This window comes from Gymnoscopelus microlampas (genome assembly GCF_963454915.1).
Source record: "Gymnoscopelus microlampas genome assembly, chromosome: 14".
Lineage (NCBI taxonomy): Eukaryota > Metazoa > Chordata > Actinopteri > Myctophiformes > Myctophidae > Gymnoscopelus > Gymnoscopelus microlampas.
The window spans coordinates 8,983,567-9,003,051 of NC_139951.1; the positions used below are offsets into that span (position 1 = coordinate 8,983,567).

Sequence of the window (19,485 nt, forward strand, 5' to 3'; positions counted from 1 at the left end):
AAGAACATCCTTGAATGAGGATGTTTAGCTAATTAACCCATTCAATAACATTTTAAGATGGGGGTCCACGGCCAAATACATATCTAAAATTGTTTTCTAAATCCTAGTATGTTGCTATATGCAGTGGTGCTCCAACTTTTCCATGTCAAGGACCCCCAAAATGATATGTATTTGGCCGCGGACCCCCATCTCAAAATATGTTGTTCCAGGGACCCCCAGAAGCACAGATTGGAATTAAAAATGTTTGCTTTAAAACATATATTCAAAGATTTGCACAAATGTTCCACACATTTTCTAAAAATAGCATATCTACAAGCTCATAGCGTATATGAGCTTGTAGATATGCTATTTTTGAATAGCCATAGAAATCTTAAAATGACACAAATGCGTTCCCGGTCTTAATGGATTAAGTACAAAAAAAGAACACCTGGGGAGACAGACAGACAGACTCCCTTTTGAACAGAGATAAACAAGTTCTTTCATTGAATAGGAGCTCTAAGGTCTCTATTTACAGTAGATATGGAGAGAGACTTTATGAAACACATGTCTGTGAAGCACTCCTAACATTGATAAAAACATTCTTACGGTGGGTGTAGATTCTATATTTTGACATGATAGTAGAGTGCTTCTCAAACGTTTTAATTAAAAGCATCTGTTTGGTGCAAGTTTAGGGCACGCCCCCCATATCTCTGAGAGTGTCTCTCTCTGAGACGGAGAACGAGTTATTTACAATCTGTCATTATCTCTCAAGTTCACCTCGTGACATACTGTATCTTAGGGGGAAAGATTTACATATCTGCGTACTTTATTTACATACTGTAATATCACATACATGTACAGTAAGGTGCTCTAAAGTAACGGTTCCATTCAGTTTCCAGTAATGGTTCCATTTTTACACTCTCAGAGTATTCATTATAGTCAAATGTGTGATATACTGTAACAGTAATAACAACAAAACTATAATAACAGCAGATTATTGTGATTCACTGTATGTTACTGTTTTACAGTTCAAACAACAGCTGTAGACAGGATGGCCAGTGGAACCTCAGCTTCCATCAGAGGTGAGTTCTATTAAAACACATGAAACCAGAAAAATGACACTGGTTTAGTTACATCTGTGACTAAACCAGTGTTATATTTATTTTTTCCAACCAGGGAAGAACAGCGAATCAACAGAACTGAGAATTGTTCTGATCGGGGGAAGACATGGAGGTGAACCCAGTGGAAAGAGTTCAGTAGGAAACATCATCCTGGGCAGAGATGTTTTTGAAACAAACAGTAGAACAGTCAAGAGTGTCATGAGACAAGAGGTAGTGTCTGGTAGACAGGTCACTGTGGTCGACACTCCAGGATGGAGGTCTGATCATCCCCTAGATCTGACCCCAAAACTGACTCAGTTAGAAATCCAACAGAGTGTGAATCTGTGTCCTCCAGGAGGACCCCATGCCTTTGTCCTAGTGATGCCATTGGACACCACATATGTAGGAACAGATATGTCAGTAGAGGAGCATTTGAGTCTTCTCCTCAGTGACCGAGTGTGGAAACACACTATTGTAGTGTTCACTGTAGCTGATAAAAACAAAATGAGATCTGATCTCATTATATCTGACCCCGACTTAAGATATATTACTGAGAAATGTGAAGGCCGCTTCCATGTTCTTAACATTAGTGACAGAGGAGATAGAAGTCAGGTCACAGAGCTGATGGAGAAGATAGATCAGATGGTGACTAGTAATGGTTGTCACTATGAGACAGAAAAACACGTCTCAGAGGAACTGAAGGAGATGGAGAGAACTATCAGCAGAAGAGCAGAACAAAGGAGGGCAGACGCTCAGAAACAAACAACTGGACTTCCAAAAGATACTGGTATGTTTTGTTTTACTTTAATAATGATAATATTTCATTAATCTCTGCCAGGAGGTTTGAGTTCATGTCTGTCTGTCTGTCTGTCTGTCTGTCTGTCTGTCTGTCTGTCTGTCTCTCTGCCTTATCGCCTTCTCTCTTGAAAGTGTGCGTGCGTGCGTGCGTGCGTGCGTGCGTGCGTGTTTAACCCATTAAGACCGGGAACACATCTCTGTAAACACTTTAACCATTATTTTATACTTTGGTTAAGCTCATAGCGCGGCACTCGGTGCTGCGCTATGAGCTTTTAGATCTGCATTTTTTTGAAAAATCATGAAAATCTTTGCACATCTTTGAATAAGCGAACATTTTTAACTCAAATCTTTGCTCCCTGGAACAAAATATTTTGAGATGGGGGGGGGGGTCAGCAGACAAATACATATTGTTTTGGGTGGTCCTTGACTTGAAAAAAGTTTGAGAACCACTGATATATAGCAACATAAGTAAAAGAGAAAAAAACTGTTAGGATTTAGAAGACACGTGTAGAATTCCCAGAAGCAAAGATTTGAGTTACAAATGTTTGCTTTAAAAAACATGTGTATATTCAAAGATTTGCACAAATTTAATGTATTTTTGAATAGCCAAAGACATCTTAAAATGACAGATGCGTTCCCGGTCTTAATGGGTTAACAAGAGCTTGTGACTAAATAATAATTACATTACAGTAAATACATTGGAACACAGGCTGTTTTTTCTATTTCATATCAAGCAGTGTTCATTTTGTCGACTAAAACTATGACGAAAAATGTTCATCCACTACCTTTTTACACTGACGAAAAAAAAAAAAAAACATGAAATAAAAACTAAGCTATGATGACTAAAACTAGGACCAAATATATTTACAATAAAAAAAACTTAAAAAAAATGACTACAATGTTAGATGGAGGGACTGGTGTTCTTTCATGTCATTTTATTATGTCATTCTACAAGCTCACAACACGTCACAGACTTGTTGTGAGCTTGTAAATCGGCTATTTTCGGCACTCGGCTAAGTATAAATCAGGCATTACAACGCTATCACAGTCGGCTAAAATATTTTTTTTTGTTGTCTAAATTATCTGTAGATCTAGTTGACTGAAATCCTATGATACTAAAACTAAAACATTTCAAATGATTTAAATATGACTAAAACTAAATGGAATTTTATTCAAAAGACTATGACTAAAACTACAAACTAAAACTGATGACAAGTAATGGTTTTGGACATACAAGGTTTCCACCCGACAATGAGGATAATGTGAAAATAAATGGAGGTCCTGGTTCTACTGGCAGTGTGTACTAGATAGATGAAGCTGATCAGTCCTGCACACACACACGCGCGCGCACACACACACACACACACACACACACACACACACACACACACACACACACACACACACACACACACACACACACACACACACACACACACACACACTGTTGCATGAGTCTAGTCTAGGTAGTAATGTACATTATTATTATTCTATGATGTCTCCTGGTGGACATTTGTTCTGAACTGTAGACTGAACACACCTTTCTGCTGATAATATGTTCAGCAATTTCATTATTAGATATTAAGAACAACATATAGACCTGGACATTTTAGCCTTGTTTCTTAATCATATCAATCCTGGCATGCCTAATTTGCGCATGTTGTTATGCTGTAGGTGATCATTTCCATACAAATCTAAAAGCTCACAACACATTGTGTTGTGAGCTTATAGAACTGCTATTTTCACTATTTGTTGTGTGATGAATTGTGAAATAATTAAATGTCTTAAGTGGTTAAATAAGAAGCTGTCAAAGTGAAAGTAAACAATATTTTTCTCTGACAGGACTGACTGACCTCAGGATTGTGTTATTGGGAGATCAGTGGTCTGGAAAGAGCTCAGCAGGAAACACCATTCTGGGAGGAAGTGGTTTTAATGTTAGTCAGTCAGGTCAGAGGCCAGTGCAGTGTGAGGTGAGACATGGTGAAGTAGCAGGGAGACATATGACAGTGGTGGACTCACCAGGCTGGTGGTACAACAGTCCACTACAGGACACCTCAGAGATGGACAAACTGGAGATCCAGAACAGTGTGTATCTCTGCCCTCCTGGACCACATGCTGTTCTTGTGATGATTCTTCTTGATAGAGCATTCACCAAAGCACAGAGAGTAGCATTAGAGGAACACATGACACTTCTGTCACAGAGTGTGTGGAGTCATGCTATAGTACTGTTCAACTATGGAGACTGTCTGGGAGACAGAAGCATTGAGCAGCACATTGAGGCTGAAGGAGAAGACCTCCGCTGGCTTGTTGACAAATGTGGGAACAGGTATCATGTCTTCAACAATCAGAAGACAGATGACACTCAGGTCACAGAGTTGCTGGGGAAGATAGAGGAGATGGTGACAGGAAACAGAGGTGGACACTATGAAGATGATGGAGATGTTTCAGAGACATTGTCAGAGAGGAAGAAGATCACAGAGGAACATGTCCAGACATTCCTGACCAAGACACAGAGACAAAGAACTGCTCTGAAAACTCTGTTTGAAGGTGAGGTTTATCTATTACAGTATGTTTATATATTACAGTATGTAAATAAAGTACGCAAATATGTAAATCTTTCCCCCTAAGATACAGTATGTCACAAGGTGAACTTGAGAGATTAGGACAGATTGTAAACAACTTTATTTAACTTTGTTTAACCACTTGAACCCCAGCATCCGTGTGTGTGTGTGTGTGTGTGTGTGTGTGTGTGTGTGTGTGTGTGTGTGTGTGTGTGTGTGTGTGTGTGTGTGTGTGTGTGTGTGTGTGTGTGTGTGTGTGTGTGTGTGTGTGTGTGTGTGTGTGTGTGTGTGTGTGTGTGTGTGTGTGTGTGTGTTACATTAACCACTTGAACCCTAGCATCCCTATTTTGAGGGGAACATTAACCAAAAACAGCAGATCTACAAGCTTGTAATCGGCTATTTTCGGCAAAGAGGTTTGGTGTAGACAGAGGGGGAAAAAAGAGAAGACCAAGTACAGAGTCACAGGTCAAGTTTACTCAGTATTGAGGGTTTAAGTGGTTAAATGTATGAAAATACACATTAACATGAATCCAACATATTAATAGATAAGATAATGTATAAACAAACATTAATTTACACAACATTGATGATAGTGCTGTCAAACTAATCTATGAAGCTATCTATGAAATCTATGAAAAAGTTTAATCTGCAGCATAATTGAATCATGGGGTCCCTGCTTCATTTCTCTATCAGCTAAGGGGTCCTTGGCCTGAAAAACGTTGAAGAGCCCTGTTATAACGGATGGTCGAAGTAACTAATTACATATAACTTGCATATAACTTACACATAACTAATTTTACTCAAGTATTCTATGCAAATTGAGATAAATAATACATGATAAGCAATACATACATTAGGAGCATTATTAGATTAAGACTGAGTGCCGAGCTATGAGCTTGTATATCTGCTATTTTATAAAAAATGTGAAAATGTTTTCCAATCGTTGATTACATTTTCTTTTTTATATATATATTCTTTTACTCAAATCTTTGCTTCTGGGGGGTCCCTGGAACAACATATTTTGAGATGGGGGTCCGCGGCCAAATACCTATCATTTTGTGGTCCTTGACATGAAAACCCCTGATATTTTAGCAACAAGTTTTTTCTTCGAATTTTTGTTATAGGATTTAGACAATTGTAGAATCCCCAGAAGCAAAGATTTGAGTTAAAAATGTTTGCTTTAAAAATATACATATTCAAAGATTTGCAAAAAATCCCACGATTTTTCAAAAAATCGCAGATCTACAAGCTCATAGCGCGGCACTCGGTGCTGCGCTATGAGCATGTAGATCTGCTATTTTTGAATAGCCCAAAGAAATCTTAAAAAGACAGAGACGTGTCCCAGGTCTTAATGGGTTAAGTGAAAATGTCTATGCAGGACTTTTACTTTTAACAGTATTTATACACTGTGGTATTTTTGACTAAAGTAAAATATCTGAGTACTTCTTCCTCCATTGAACTGATCTAATGACCAACAGATTGACACATTGGTGATTTAATTCATGTATGTTCAACTCATTTGCATAATTGATCACATAATATTCAGTATAATTTCAAATTATTGATTCATTTTTTTTACTGTTCTGTGGTCAGTGTTGTTGCAGAATTGTTATACATGTAATAACTCATTTAGCTGAATCTGTGAATCCAATCCTAAATCAGTGTAAAGTGAACTAATGCTGTGTGTGTGTGTGTGTGTGTGTGTGTGTGTGTGTGTGTGTGTGTGTGTGTGTGTGTGTGTGTGTGTGTGTGTGTGTGTGTGTGTGTGTGTGTGTGTGTGTGTGTGTATGTAAAGTGAACTTATGCTGTGTGTGTGTGTGTGTGTGTGTGTGTGTGTGTGTGTGTGTGTGTGTGTGTGTGTGTGTGTGTGTGTGTGTGTGTGTCAGGAAGAGAGAGTCTAACAGATGTGAAGGTGATGTTGGTTGGTGGAGAACAGGATGAGAGGAGCAGAGCTGGAAATCACATACTGCAGGATAATGTGTTTAAACGAACTCCATACAAGGTGAGTAATATTATATGAATGTTATGTTATAATGAATGACTTCACTCAAAGTAAGTAAACAGTAAAGTGATCAAATATGTTTTCTGAAGATAATGTAAAAGTGGGGGCACGGTGGCGCAGTCGGTAGCGCTGTCGCCTCACAGCTAGAAGGTCCTGGGTTCGATTCCCGCCAGGGACGCTGTTCTTGATACCAGAGGGTCGCCGGTTCAAATCTCACCTCATGCAGACCTCAACTCAATTGCATTGCACACAACATGACTGTATCAATGAATAAACATGCAATTGTTAAATGAAACGCTTATTGAGAGTAGTTGTTTTCAATGTATGATGTACTTCATTCCCTCTTTTGTTTTGTTTTGTTTTGTTGGATTCTCCCTTCTCACTGACCAAGGCTGTGGATTGAATAGCTTGATCAATACAGTGTTAGTCTCATGTGCCAAAGGTCCACGGTTCAAACCCCACTCGTCACTGTTTACATTTAAATTGCATTATACAAAACATGACCCTGTTAATTCAGACATGTGCACTTTTTAAACAATACCATGAATTGCTTTTGAGAGTAGTTGGTTTTTATGTATGACATACTTTCTTGTGAAAATAGCTGATCTACAATCTCACACCGGAAGAACCTATAGGACGGAAAAACCTATAGATATCAACAGACACCATCAGGGAGGCCATATCTTTAGCTCAATGAGAAGAGAGGCAGCCTGTGAATCCATAGGTCGCTGGTTCGATCCCTGTCCCCAACAATGCGTTGAGGTGATCATCATTTGGAATTCCCCCTATTCCCATGGATTGGATCCACCCCTCTCACCTGCTCTCACTCATCACCAATCACACCTGCCACATGCACAGTACAATTTTTAGGTACTTTTACTTTACTACTCTACTCTACTCCAATTACAGCAGATGACAGCTTTAGTTACTTGTTACTTTGCAGATGTAATTATTAATACAACACCTACAGTAACCACATACAGCCGATCTACAATGTGACGCGTTATGAGCTTGTATGTATATAATAAGCAACCCATGCTGTATGATAACTTACCACATATGAAATCCAATTCTGTCTATCCAATGGCTCAGTCTGTACTGTGGCCATAGCTGAGTGGTTAGTGAGCCCACCTAGGGAGCCAGAGGCCCTGGTTGCCCCAGGTACGAATCCAGGCCAGGCCAGCAAATGTGTCGATGAAATGAAATGTGTCCCTGAGCAAGACTCTTAACCCCTAATTGCTCACAGGCCCTCATTGGAAACAAGACCGCAAGGACTTTCATGAACGGACCTGGAATTATCCTTATCCTTTACACTGTCTACCCACAAGTCTATAGGTCCCTGGTTCAAACCCCAATTTAACCGGTCCAAATATAATTTACTGAACAAAAATCATGACTTTGTTAATTAATGCATGTTCTCTTCTCTCTCTCTCTCTCTCTCTCTCTCTCTCTCTCTCTCTCTCTCTCTCTCTCTCTCTCTCTCTCTCTCTCTCTCCCACTCTGTCACTGTCTGTCTGTCTGCCAGTCTGCCACTCTGTCACTGTCTGTCTGTCTGCCACTCTGTCACTGTCTGTCTGTCTGTCTGCCAGTCTGCCACTCTGTCACTCTGTCACTCTGTCACAGTCTGTCTGTCTGCCACTCTGTCACTGTCTGTCTGTCTGCCAGTCTGCCACTCTGTCACTGTCTGTCTGTCTGCCAGTCTGCCACTCTGTCACAGTCTGTCTGTCTGTCTGTCTGTCTGCCAGTCTGCCACTGTCTGTCTGTCTGCCAGTCTGCCAGTCTGCCACAGTCTGTCTGTCTGCCAGTCTGCCAGTCTGCCACTCTGTCACTGTCTGTCTGTCTGCCAGTCTGCCACTCTGCCACTCTGTCACAGTCTGTCTGTTTGTCTGTCTGCCACTCTGTCACAGTCTGCCAGTCTGCCAGTCTGTCACAGTCTGCCAGTCTGCCACTCTGTCTCTGTCTGTCTGTCTGTCTGTCTGTCTGCCAGTCTGCCAGTCTGCCACAGTCTGTCTGTCTGCCAGTCTGCCAGTCTGCCACAGTCTGTCACAGTCTGCCAGTCTGCCAGTCTGCCACTCTGTCACAGTCTGCCAGTCTGCCAGTCTGCCACTCTGTCAAAGTCTGCCAGTCTGCCATTATTCTCGAAACCGCTCATTGCTGCTTGCATCTATCTATCTATCTATCTATCTATCTATCTATCTACAGTGTCGGCCCTATGGGGGGGCATTGGGGGGCAATGCCCCCCGCAGGTTAGACTTTGTGCACCCCCAGTTCAGATTGGCCAGATTTTTTATTTTTTTTAATTTTTTTTAAGCAGCGCAGCGCGCAGTATAGCCTGCCTTTTTTTTCTCCCGCTGTGGAGTCTGTGCCTGTGGAGATGCAATGCCGACATTACATTAAAGACATTATAATGCTATAATTGTATTTGTTGTTGGTGCATATAGGGGCAAGGTAAATTAACTGAATTAACCGAAATAGAGTTACAAAGCACCCCAAAAATAAAATATCCATCCAATAACCGAAAAAAATCGCGGACAGACAGGTGCCCCCCCTAGAATAATTAATGCCCCCCTGCTTATTACTGTCTGCAGCCGGCACTGCCCGTGATAACTCTTTTCCCAAAATAGCCGATCTCCAAGCTCACACTCCGCGCATATAGTCAATAAGATGGTTATTATTATTCATATTATTATTAGAATGACAAACTGATGCCCCGTTGAAATTATATCAAAACGAATTCATAGTGAGTGTGCTCCAACGGCCTGGTTCGGTCTGTCTGTCTGTCTGTCTGTCTGTCTGTCTGTCTGTCTGTCTGTCTGTGGGTAAGTCTATCTATCTATCTATCTATCTATCTATCTATCTATCTATCTATCTATCTATCTATCTTTACAGTGTCGGCCCTATGGGGGGGCATTGGGGGGCAATGCCCCCCGCAGGTTAGACTTTGTGCACCCCCAGTTCAGATTGGCCAGATTTTTTATTTTTTTTATTTTTTTTTAAGCAGCGCAGCGCAGCGCAGTATAGCCTGCCTTTTTTTTCTCCCGCTGTGGAGTCTGTGCCTGTGGAGATGCAATGCCGACATTACATTAAAGACATTATAATGCTATAATTGTATTTGTTGTTGGTGCATATAGGGGCAAGGTAAATTAACTGAATTAACCGAAATAGAGTTACAAAGCACCCCAAAAATAAAATATCCATCCAATAACCGAAAAAAATCGCGGACAGAGGTGCCCCCCCTAGAATAATTAATGCCCCCCTGCTTATTACTGTCTGCAGCCGGCACTGCCCGTGATAACTCTTTTCCCAAAATAGCCGATCTCCAAGCTCACACTCCGCGCATATAGTCAATAAGATGGTTATTATTATTCATATTATTATTAGAATGACAAACTGATGCCCCGTTGAAATTATATCAAAACGAATTCATAGTGAGTGTGCTCCAACGGCCTGGTTCGGTCTGTCTGTCTGTCTGTCTGTCTGTCTGTCTGTCTGTGGGTAAGTCTATCTATCTATCTATCTATCTATCTATCTATCTATCTATCTATCTATCTATCTATCTATCTATCGAGTTCATGTCGGAATTAAATGATCATATTATTATCTATAATATTATAATTATTAATCAGTACTGATAAATGTGCTACGTTTCTCTGAACCAACTAAGATCTAAATATCAATCTAGCAGCTAGGGGATACATTAAATTCAAGTTAATTTAGTCACTTTACCCAAATAGCTTTCTCTCTCTCTCTCTGTACAGACACATGCTCGCTCTACCCTAGTGCGCTCTCTCTCTGTGTAGAGACACATGCTCGCTCTATCCCAGTGTGCTCTCTCTCTCTGTACAGACACATGCTCGCTCTACCCTAGTGCGCTCTCTCTCTCTGTACAGACACATGCTCGCTCTACCCTAGTGTGCGCTCTCTCTCTGTGTAGAGACACATGCTCGCTCTATCCCAGTGCGCTCTCTCTCTCTGTACAGACACATGCTCGCTCTACCCTAGTGCGCTCTCTCTCTCTGTACAGACACATGCTCGCTCTACCCTAGTGCGCTCTCTCTCTCTCTGTAGTCTGTAGAGACACAACTAATATCTAAATATCAATCTAGAGCAGTGGTGTGTTCTACCGTCAGATGATGTGTACGGCGTATACCTTGAGATTTTTTTCCGTCGCCACCGTATACCTTCAAAAACTGTTCAAAACAGCGTATCTGATATGTTGATACGCATCTGATACGCTGCACCCAGGAGTGGCTGCTGGCTGGGCTGGGGGGCGCAGCAATACAAACAGCAAAAGTGTGGTCTGACCATCTGACTAGTCTAACTCTGAGGTGATGGCTTATCATGTGCGTGGCTATTGTTCTTGAGGTGATAATTAATGGCTACTGGCGAAGGAATTCACACATTTCAAGGACCTGCCATTCACTTAATTGAATAGGTCACTGAATTGAGTACTTCATTAGCATTCAAATTGCGCGTCATAGCACAGCAAAACACAGTTTTGTCAATACAGTTTGTGTCTTCAATGCCAAGTTAATTCTGTAATAGATACAGGAAGGCTCGCTGTTAACACTGCTATTATATTTGATAAGCCTAACCATCATTTATTTATAACAATCATTGCACTTCTATGGTAATATATATGTATTTTTTAAATGCATCCAAGGCTAAAAGCAGCTCCGAAGTGGTTGAGTTACAGGGTGCTTAACATTAGAAACAGTAGAAAATCAGTACAAAGCATATTGTAAGTGTAGGCTACTCAGTGTTACTGTGAAACTGGGCCTGAGTGGGCCTGGCCGAGTTTGTTGCATTGAAAATGCATCTAAGCTTGGAAGTGGTTGAGCTCAGGTGATCAGACATCAGTAAGAAAAATCAGTACAAAGCATATTGCGTGTGGGGAAAATTTTCACATTAAATATTTTTGGGCCACACGCGCGTGCACATTTTTTACATTTAATTAATTATAGACGCGCGCATGCCGTGCGTGTGGGAGGCAGGGAATAATCATATATATATTATTATATATATACTGTCTGTGACACTTGTGCTTGGGTCCTTTGGATTCTTATATTTTTGGTATGTTGTTCTCCTGAGGCATGCTGTTTGTCTGATGTCAGCCAGTCCACCATGGACCACAGAAAACATACGCCGACATAGGCTACTTTAAAAAGTTTACAGTATGTTTTGTAAACTTCTCCAAAGATCTCCACTGACGGTGTCTACAAGGCACAGCTCCGCTGCGCCTCGTATCTTAGCAACGTGAAAGCGCTATTGTCATTGGTCGTGTTTTGAGTAATGAGCCAATGAACTGCTGAGCACACTCCCAGACAATGGCATTAAAGCCAGCGTTGCCAGGTCTGCTTATTTCCTGCAACTTGTGGACAATTTTTTGCCTTGTTTTTGCCTTGTTTTTGCCTTGTTTTTGTAGGTCGCCTGGCTCATTTCTCTCACTATACTTGGCAACACTGATTTACTGCGCTCCCAGTCTCCCACTCTCCCAGTAACACAGCAGAGAGACAGGACAGCTCATAAATCGCCCTGTCATTCAAATAAAAATCAAATTGATTCCCCGACCTTAAAATACGGGACAAAGTGCGTCCCGTATCAGTTCAATACGGGACGAGTCTTTTAGTTTCCAATTACGGGACGATTCTGTATTTTAAGGGACGGGTGGCAACCCTAGCGCCATGGTCAAGTTCAAGACCATGCACTACGCAGCATAAGACAATTGCATAAACAGCAAGATGGAGAGACATACCTGCGCTAATGCGCGATGAGAACACAGGCGGGCCCAATAGGCCAGCCTGGACTGATAATAGACCAGTGTGGAGACAGACAGACAGCTAACTGTGTTTGGAGGTGCATTGCTTTAATACTGTTGCCAATCAGCCCACTGATGAGTGAGCGGCAGCTAGGGGGTCCTTGGACTGAAAAGCCTTGTGACAGACGATTGATTGATAGACAGACAGACAGACAGACAGACAGACAGACAGACAGACAGACAGACAGACAGACAGACAGACAGACAGACAATGTTACGTGCGTAATTACGCGCAAGAGAGAGAGATATGCTTTCAAAAACAGCAGATCTACAAGCTCATAGCATGGGATTCGACTGACTTGTTAGTCTCATTTGTAGAGGAAAGATGTCTGTCTGTCTGTCTGTGCGCGCGCACACACACACACACACACACACACACACACACACACACACACACACACACACACACACACACACACACACACACACACACACACACGCACACACAGGCACACAGACAGACAGACAGACAGACAGACAGACAGACAGACAGACAGACAGACAGACAGACACACAGACACACAGACACACAGACAGACAGACAGACAGACAGACAGACAGACCGACCGAACCAGGCCGTTGGAGCACACTCACTATGAATTCGTTTTGATATAATTTCAACGGGGCATCAGTTTGTCATTCTAATAATCAGTGGTGAGCTGTGGATTTTTGAACTAAGGGTACTGTATTTTATGACGTCACGCGCGCGCACGTTCGCGCACATAGCCACTCAGCTCAGTGCTATAGTTGAAATACTGTATTCAACATGTGATTATTAATGTAATCATATGTATTATTATTTTGTTGTATTGTTGCATTGTTAATTTGTTGTTTTTATTTTTGTTTCAAATTCATTATTTTATTTTCCTTTTAATTTTATATAAAAGCCCTTTACATAGACTCACCCACACATAAGTAGGCCTACTTAAAATAATCAGACAACTTGTCTTTGTCTTGTCTCAGAGAACTGGGTCCTCTGCTAAGCGATCCCCTTCACACCTTGCAGTGCAGAGATGTTGTCTGTCATTGTGAGAGGAATGTAACACATTCAATTCAAGTCGGTGTCTTTTCTCGAGTAGCCTAATGTTATGCAAAGCAGCCAGGTAGACGCTATTGAGAACGGCTCGCCACTGACGGCGCGAACCTTGAGAGGCTATTGTTGTTTTTAAACTTTAAGGCGTTAAAGACCGCCGCTGACGGTGCGTGCACGCGCGCCCCCAGCTCCCACAGTGTCAGAACTAAGGGTACGCCGTACCCCCCCGTACCCCCTACAGCTTAATAATATGAATAATAATAACCATCTTATTGACTATATGCGCGGAGTGTGAGCTTGGAGATCGGCTATTTTGGGAAAAGAGTTATCACGGGCAGTGCCGGCTGCAGACAGTAATAAGCAGGGGGGCATTAATTATTCTAGGGGGGGCACCTGTCTGTCCGCGATTTTTTTCGGTTATTGGATGGATATTTTATTTTTGGGGTGCTTTGTAACTCTATTTCGGTTAATTCAGTTAATTTACCTTGCCCCTATATGCACCAACAACAAATACAATTATAGCATTATAATGTCTTTAATGTAATGTCGGCATTGCATCTCCACAGGCACAGACTCCACAGCGGGAGAAAAAAAAGGCAGGCTATACTGCGCTGCGCTGCGCTGCTTAAAAAAAATTAAAAAAAATAAAAAATCTGGCCAATCTGAACTGGGGGTGCACAAAGTCTAACCTGCGGGGGGCATTGCCCCCCAATGCCCCCCCATAGGGCCGACACTGTAGGTAGATAGATAGATAGATAGATAGATAGATAGATAGATAGATAGATAGATAGATAGATAGACAGATAGATAGATAGACTTACAGACAGACAGACAGACAGACAGACAGACAGACAGACAGACAGACCGCCTTGCAGCGTGAGGCGTTGTGAGCTTGGAGATCGGCTATTTTCACGGGGCATCATTCGAGAAGGCTTTCTGTCCGTCAGACATTCACTGTTTGTCATTCTAATAATAATATGAATAATAATAACCATCTTATTGACTATATGCACTGTTTGTCATTCTAATAATAATATGAATAATAATAACCATCTTATTGACTATATGCGCGGAGTGTGAGCTTGGAGATCGGCTATTTTGGGCAAAGAGTTATCGGTGTAGAGGGGGGGGGGGGGAGAGCAGAACACGTGCGTAATTACGCACGGAAAAAAACTTCTTGCTCTGTCTGCGGAGGCTGGCAAAGGCTTGCTTGGCACTCGTGCCAGAAGGGCGGGGGAGGATCTGGCGGGCACGGCGGAGGCGGCGGTTATGGCGGAAGATCTGGCGGACGCGGCGCCGGCGGCGGAGGCGGCGGTTATGGCGGAAGATCTGGCGGACGCGGCGGTCATGGCGGAAGATCTGGCGGACGCGGCGCCGGCGGCGGAGGAGGCGGTTATGGCGGAAGATCTGGCGGACGCGGCGGTTATGGCGGAGGATCTGGCGGACGCGGCGGTTGCCCCGGCGGTTGTGGCGGCCGCCACCCGCCGTGGCGGTCGTGGCGGACGCGGCGCCCGCCGCGGCGCACGCCACCGCCACATTTGGATCTCGCTGTCTCTCGCTTTTTGGCCATGTGCTTTAATACACAACAAGCTAGAGGTCTTCACAGGTAAAATATAAATACCCGAACTAAGGTTTTACCATTAACCAAAACATTACGTTAATCAACAATATTTTATATAACTGGCATATATAAATGAGTCTGTCACATGTCCAAGGATTCCATGGTATCTTTAAACCAACTCTATGCTTTAAACCAACTTCAAACATGGCATAGCGTCCGTGCTACTTCCGTGTTGCATAGCAGTGACATCACTGTCGAATCCTTGGTATCTTTATCCTAGCCTTTCAACGTGTGTGTTGATCAGCGGCATCAATACGCGCTGTAGTCTTTCACGCTCGCAGTAGTGAAACACTAAACAGGATTATTATTTCATGTCAACATCCAAGTACAACTATCAGAAGATGGAACTCGGGTAAAGTAATTCGTCACTCTGCAAGTTTGACTAAAGTTTCCACCTGTCCAAAGTCATTTCTGATACCGACAGAGCTTTGGGTCAAGACGATCATCAAGGCTAATACAGACATAAAGATTTTTTAATCATCCTATCCTTGTTAATATATCGCCATTTAGGTCAATGATATAACATTATGTAGTGATATGATAATATAAATAACAGCCAGTCATTGACTGCCAGTCAACTGTCTTCTGAGTGACCCCCCCTCCCTTCCCCTCCCCGGGTCCACTCGGGTATTAGTGGAACCGTCCATTTCACAGTCGAAGCCCCGAGACAAACTGTAACGGTTCCGACCCAGACCCGGAGTCACTTCTTGTGAATGGACCCATGACCGAGCCGGGTCGAAACCCGGGTATTTCGGGTTACATACTTTACCCGAAGACCTCTACAACAGACAGTTTTCTTTAAATTAAATACACTCATGCCAGGTGTGACATTCTAAATCAACCATCCCCCAGTCCTACTGCAATACCACATTAAAACCTAAGTGGTGCTAAGCAACTCAAAGCATCAAAATAACTGCCTGGAGGGCAGAGCAGTGGTATCGTTCTAAGGGTAGGTATGCAGGATGTGCTGCTGGTGCCGTTCTGCACTAACTGGGTCTGTCTGTCGGAAGTCCAGGATTCAGTTACACAGGGTGGTGCTGAGTCCTTGGTCACTGATTTTAGTGAATCTTTCCTAAGTGTCTCGTCTAGCACAGGCTTTATAGTCCTCTCATTCCCAGTGTCGTGTCTACCATAGACCCTAAGCCTGTCTTTAAAATGCTTTGAGTACAGGGAAATATGTAACAAAAAAGGCTCAGTTGTTCACTTCTGGCAGAAAGTGTACAAATTTGCATATGGAATCTTTGAAGTATGCTGATTTAAAATGTTGCCGGATCCAAGCACTTTTCCCATGGGATCAGGTCGTAAAATGAGAATTAAAGATGGTTCAATTAGGTTTTGCATTCCGATCTTTGACACCTCATCACTTTTGAACGTGAAACTAGTTTGTTTTGATGAAATCCAAATTGCAATGCAGCAATACTTTGAAATTACATTTTTTTTTTGATTATTTAGCAGATTACGGTCTGTTTTTATGGTAAATTTGATTGAAACCAGTGTTACTCCAAAGTGCTTCATCTGAGCCTCATGATGTTGGTGTCTCTACCTATGTTTTCACAGGTATTTTTTCACATGAGATCATATTACTATTACTACTATCATCAAATGGACAAATATCACAATATGTTTTCCTCTTAGATGCCTCGGGTGTGGAACAACCTCAGATTACCCAGACAACAGGTAAGACCTTTACTTCTCTCTGACCTGTATATTTGACCCTGAAATCAAAACAAGATCTTCAGTATAATGAAAATGACAATGAGCTCATGTTTGACATCCTTTTTTTAGCGGCGCTAGCCGCTCTATACCTTTAGGTATAGAGCGGATATTAGCCCTCTATACCTGGCTTTTGCGTCAACGTTCTGATTGGTCAGGCTCGCCAAGGTTCTGATTGGTCAGGTCCGTCAACGTTCTGATTGGTCAGGCCCGCCAAGGTTCTGATTGGTCAGGTCCGTCAACGTTCTGATTGGTCAGGCCCGTCGAGGTTCTGATTGGTCAGGTCCGTCAACGTTCTGATTGGTCAGGCCCGTCGAGGTTCTGATTGGTCAGGTCCGTCAACGTTCTGATTGGTCAGGCAAGGGAACTATTCATGACATCAATATTATATCATGAATACAAAATTAGATGGTTTATATAAACTGTAAAAGTCCGGAACATAAACACTCTGGGTACGGCTTATAAATTGTATAGATTATTTCATAACACATACATATCTTTCTGGTACCACATGTATACACACGCACACACAAAGTTTATTTTTTAGGTACCCACTCTATCAGCTATGACAGATCAGTTTTTGCCACTTACCTTGGAATGCATTTGGTGATTCGCTTCCAATGGCACTATTTAGTGCCACTGGAAGCCTTGAAATAAATTTACAGAGATGTAATATTGTTTCTCTAGTAGAAACATATATCTATGACAAAATATATCAAAGGCGCCGCTACCTTCACACAGGTGTGATTTTTTCTCAGTCATCACTGCCATTAAACTTGAACTTCAGTGCAGAATTGTGTAAGTAACGTAAGTTCTTGTTTCTTTTTTTTCAGGCATGAAAGCTAACTTTGTGAAGCACAACATGAGGGCCCTAATTCAGCGCGTCACAGCTGTAATGCCTATAGCAGATGACCTGCGTGACAAAGGCATTCTCTCATCTGAGATGTTTGACACAATCAGGGAAACAAAACCCAGGCAGAAGCAAATGAGAATGCTGCTTGATGTTACCTGTCCAAAAGGAAACAGAGCAATGTCAGAATTCTACAATGCTCTGCAGGAGCATGACCCGTGGCTTGTCGAAGATCTGGGTAAGAGCCAACATCGATCTTCAAATCCCTCTTTTAGTACATTCTGTTGGAGTTCTCTCTGACATTCTTTTTCTTTGTGTTTCTTTTCAAATTTCAGAACATCCCAGCTGATTATCATGCACCTCACAGGTGAAGAGACAACAACTAGTTCACTGAGATGTCTCATTGATTTTAACACAGAAACACACATAAACAGTAAACCGTAAACATAAAAAGTTGTGTACTAAACACAGCAACATAAAGACTGCTGAACAAGGCATTATCACCGCCTGTTGTCAGGCTGGTCTTAGACTTTTGCTCTTCGTCTTGAACCTGTGGATTATACCAGGGACAGTGACTTGGACTCATGGACCTGCCTGCGGATTATGCCAGTGTCAGTTTACTTTATGTGGATTATGCGGTCGACACACACTGACACCTTAATCCTATGTACAACGCTCTGACTTTTGTTTTTATGTTTTTCTCACACCTTAACTCATTCACTGCCAGACTTATTTCTGGCTGTTTTTATCCACTGTGATCGCAAGTCCAATCGTTTCTAAACACACCGGCGATACGTGCACGCTGCTCAGACAACAAACATTCCGATCGGGTCGGAGTCTCTCTCCTGCAGCCCAGTGCAAAAACACCATGTATCGCCATGTGAACGGACGGCTCACTTACTTTTCCACCTCGCCACAGACCTCGCTAAATCCCTTATGATGGCGTGTTCAACTGTTTGTAGACACACAGGGTAGTTGTGTGAGTGGCCCAGAGAAGACATTTTCAATCCGCGACATTCCATTTTCCAGTAGTAGAAGTTTCTAAACAGCGTTTCTAAACAGCGTTTCTAAACAGCGTTTCTAAACAGCGTTTCACGGCGAAGAAAAACAAAGCCGAGATAATGGCGTTTAAGGGGAAGATTTAAACAGGCGGCAGGCGGAAATGAAAATCTTCAATTGCCGTCATTTCCGTATCCGCTGGTGTTACAATGAAATGTATCTCTACGAGAGATGAAGGACGGTGAGATCTTTATAAAATGAAAGTATTTTCAAAATTACGTTTTTTTACGTTCTTGGCAGAATTGGTAATTGGAAATAATTACGTTTTTCACGTTCTAGACAGGGAATGAGTTAACTGATGTTCATAACATATCATGTACAGTATACATATGCTGCTATGCTCACACACCGTTATGTCTTACTTCAGGTTTTACCGCACCTTATGTTTTACTCAGGTACTATGTGCAAATATGTAGATAAATGTGTTTGTTTTCTTTGATTGATCCCTTGCTCCCCCTTCTTCTTCTTCCATGTCTTTTGTTATGGAAATAACAAAAAACGATGGAGCTTGCACAAAAACGAATATAACTGATTATTATTCTGATAAAGGCAATACATTCCAGGACATTTTCATAAAGATAATATTGACAATGATATAATTTGCAATCTTGTGTGCTTTATTTTTTTAAATCATGTTAGAGCCATATCTGATAACAGACTGAGGAAATCAGTAACTTTTGGTCTTTATTACACAGTTCATATACTGTATATTTGTTTCGATATAATATATTCTTACACTTAATCTCATTCAAAATGTAACTGAAATTTGTGGATAGCTTGCACAAACATGTTTACACCTGTAGATTTGTGATTTGATTATAAAGTGAAGTTTTATATTCGTCAGAGAAAGTATTCAAATATAATGATGTGGGTCGCTGTTAATCACTGACTGTCTATTTACTGTAGCTGTGTGACAGAATGCAGAGAGACAGACGGTGTCTATCTACTGTA

The 19,485-nt window shown here is 41.9% G+C and overlaps 1 long non-coding RNA gene across 1 annotated transcript; it reads left to right on the top strand.

Annotated features, from left to right (window-relative positions):
• Window positions 1-16,268: 16,268 nt before the first annotated feature.
• Window positions 16,269-17,989, top strand: LOC311059747. Its single transcript, XR_014602200.1, has 3 exons — window positions 16,269-16,589; window positions 17,459-17,713; window positions 17,811-17,989. It is a non-coding gene; the product is annotated as an uncharacterized lncRNA (long non-coding RNA).
• Window positions 17,990-19,485: the final 1,496 nt, after the last annotated feature.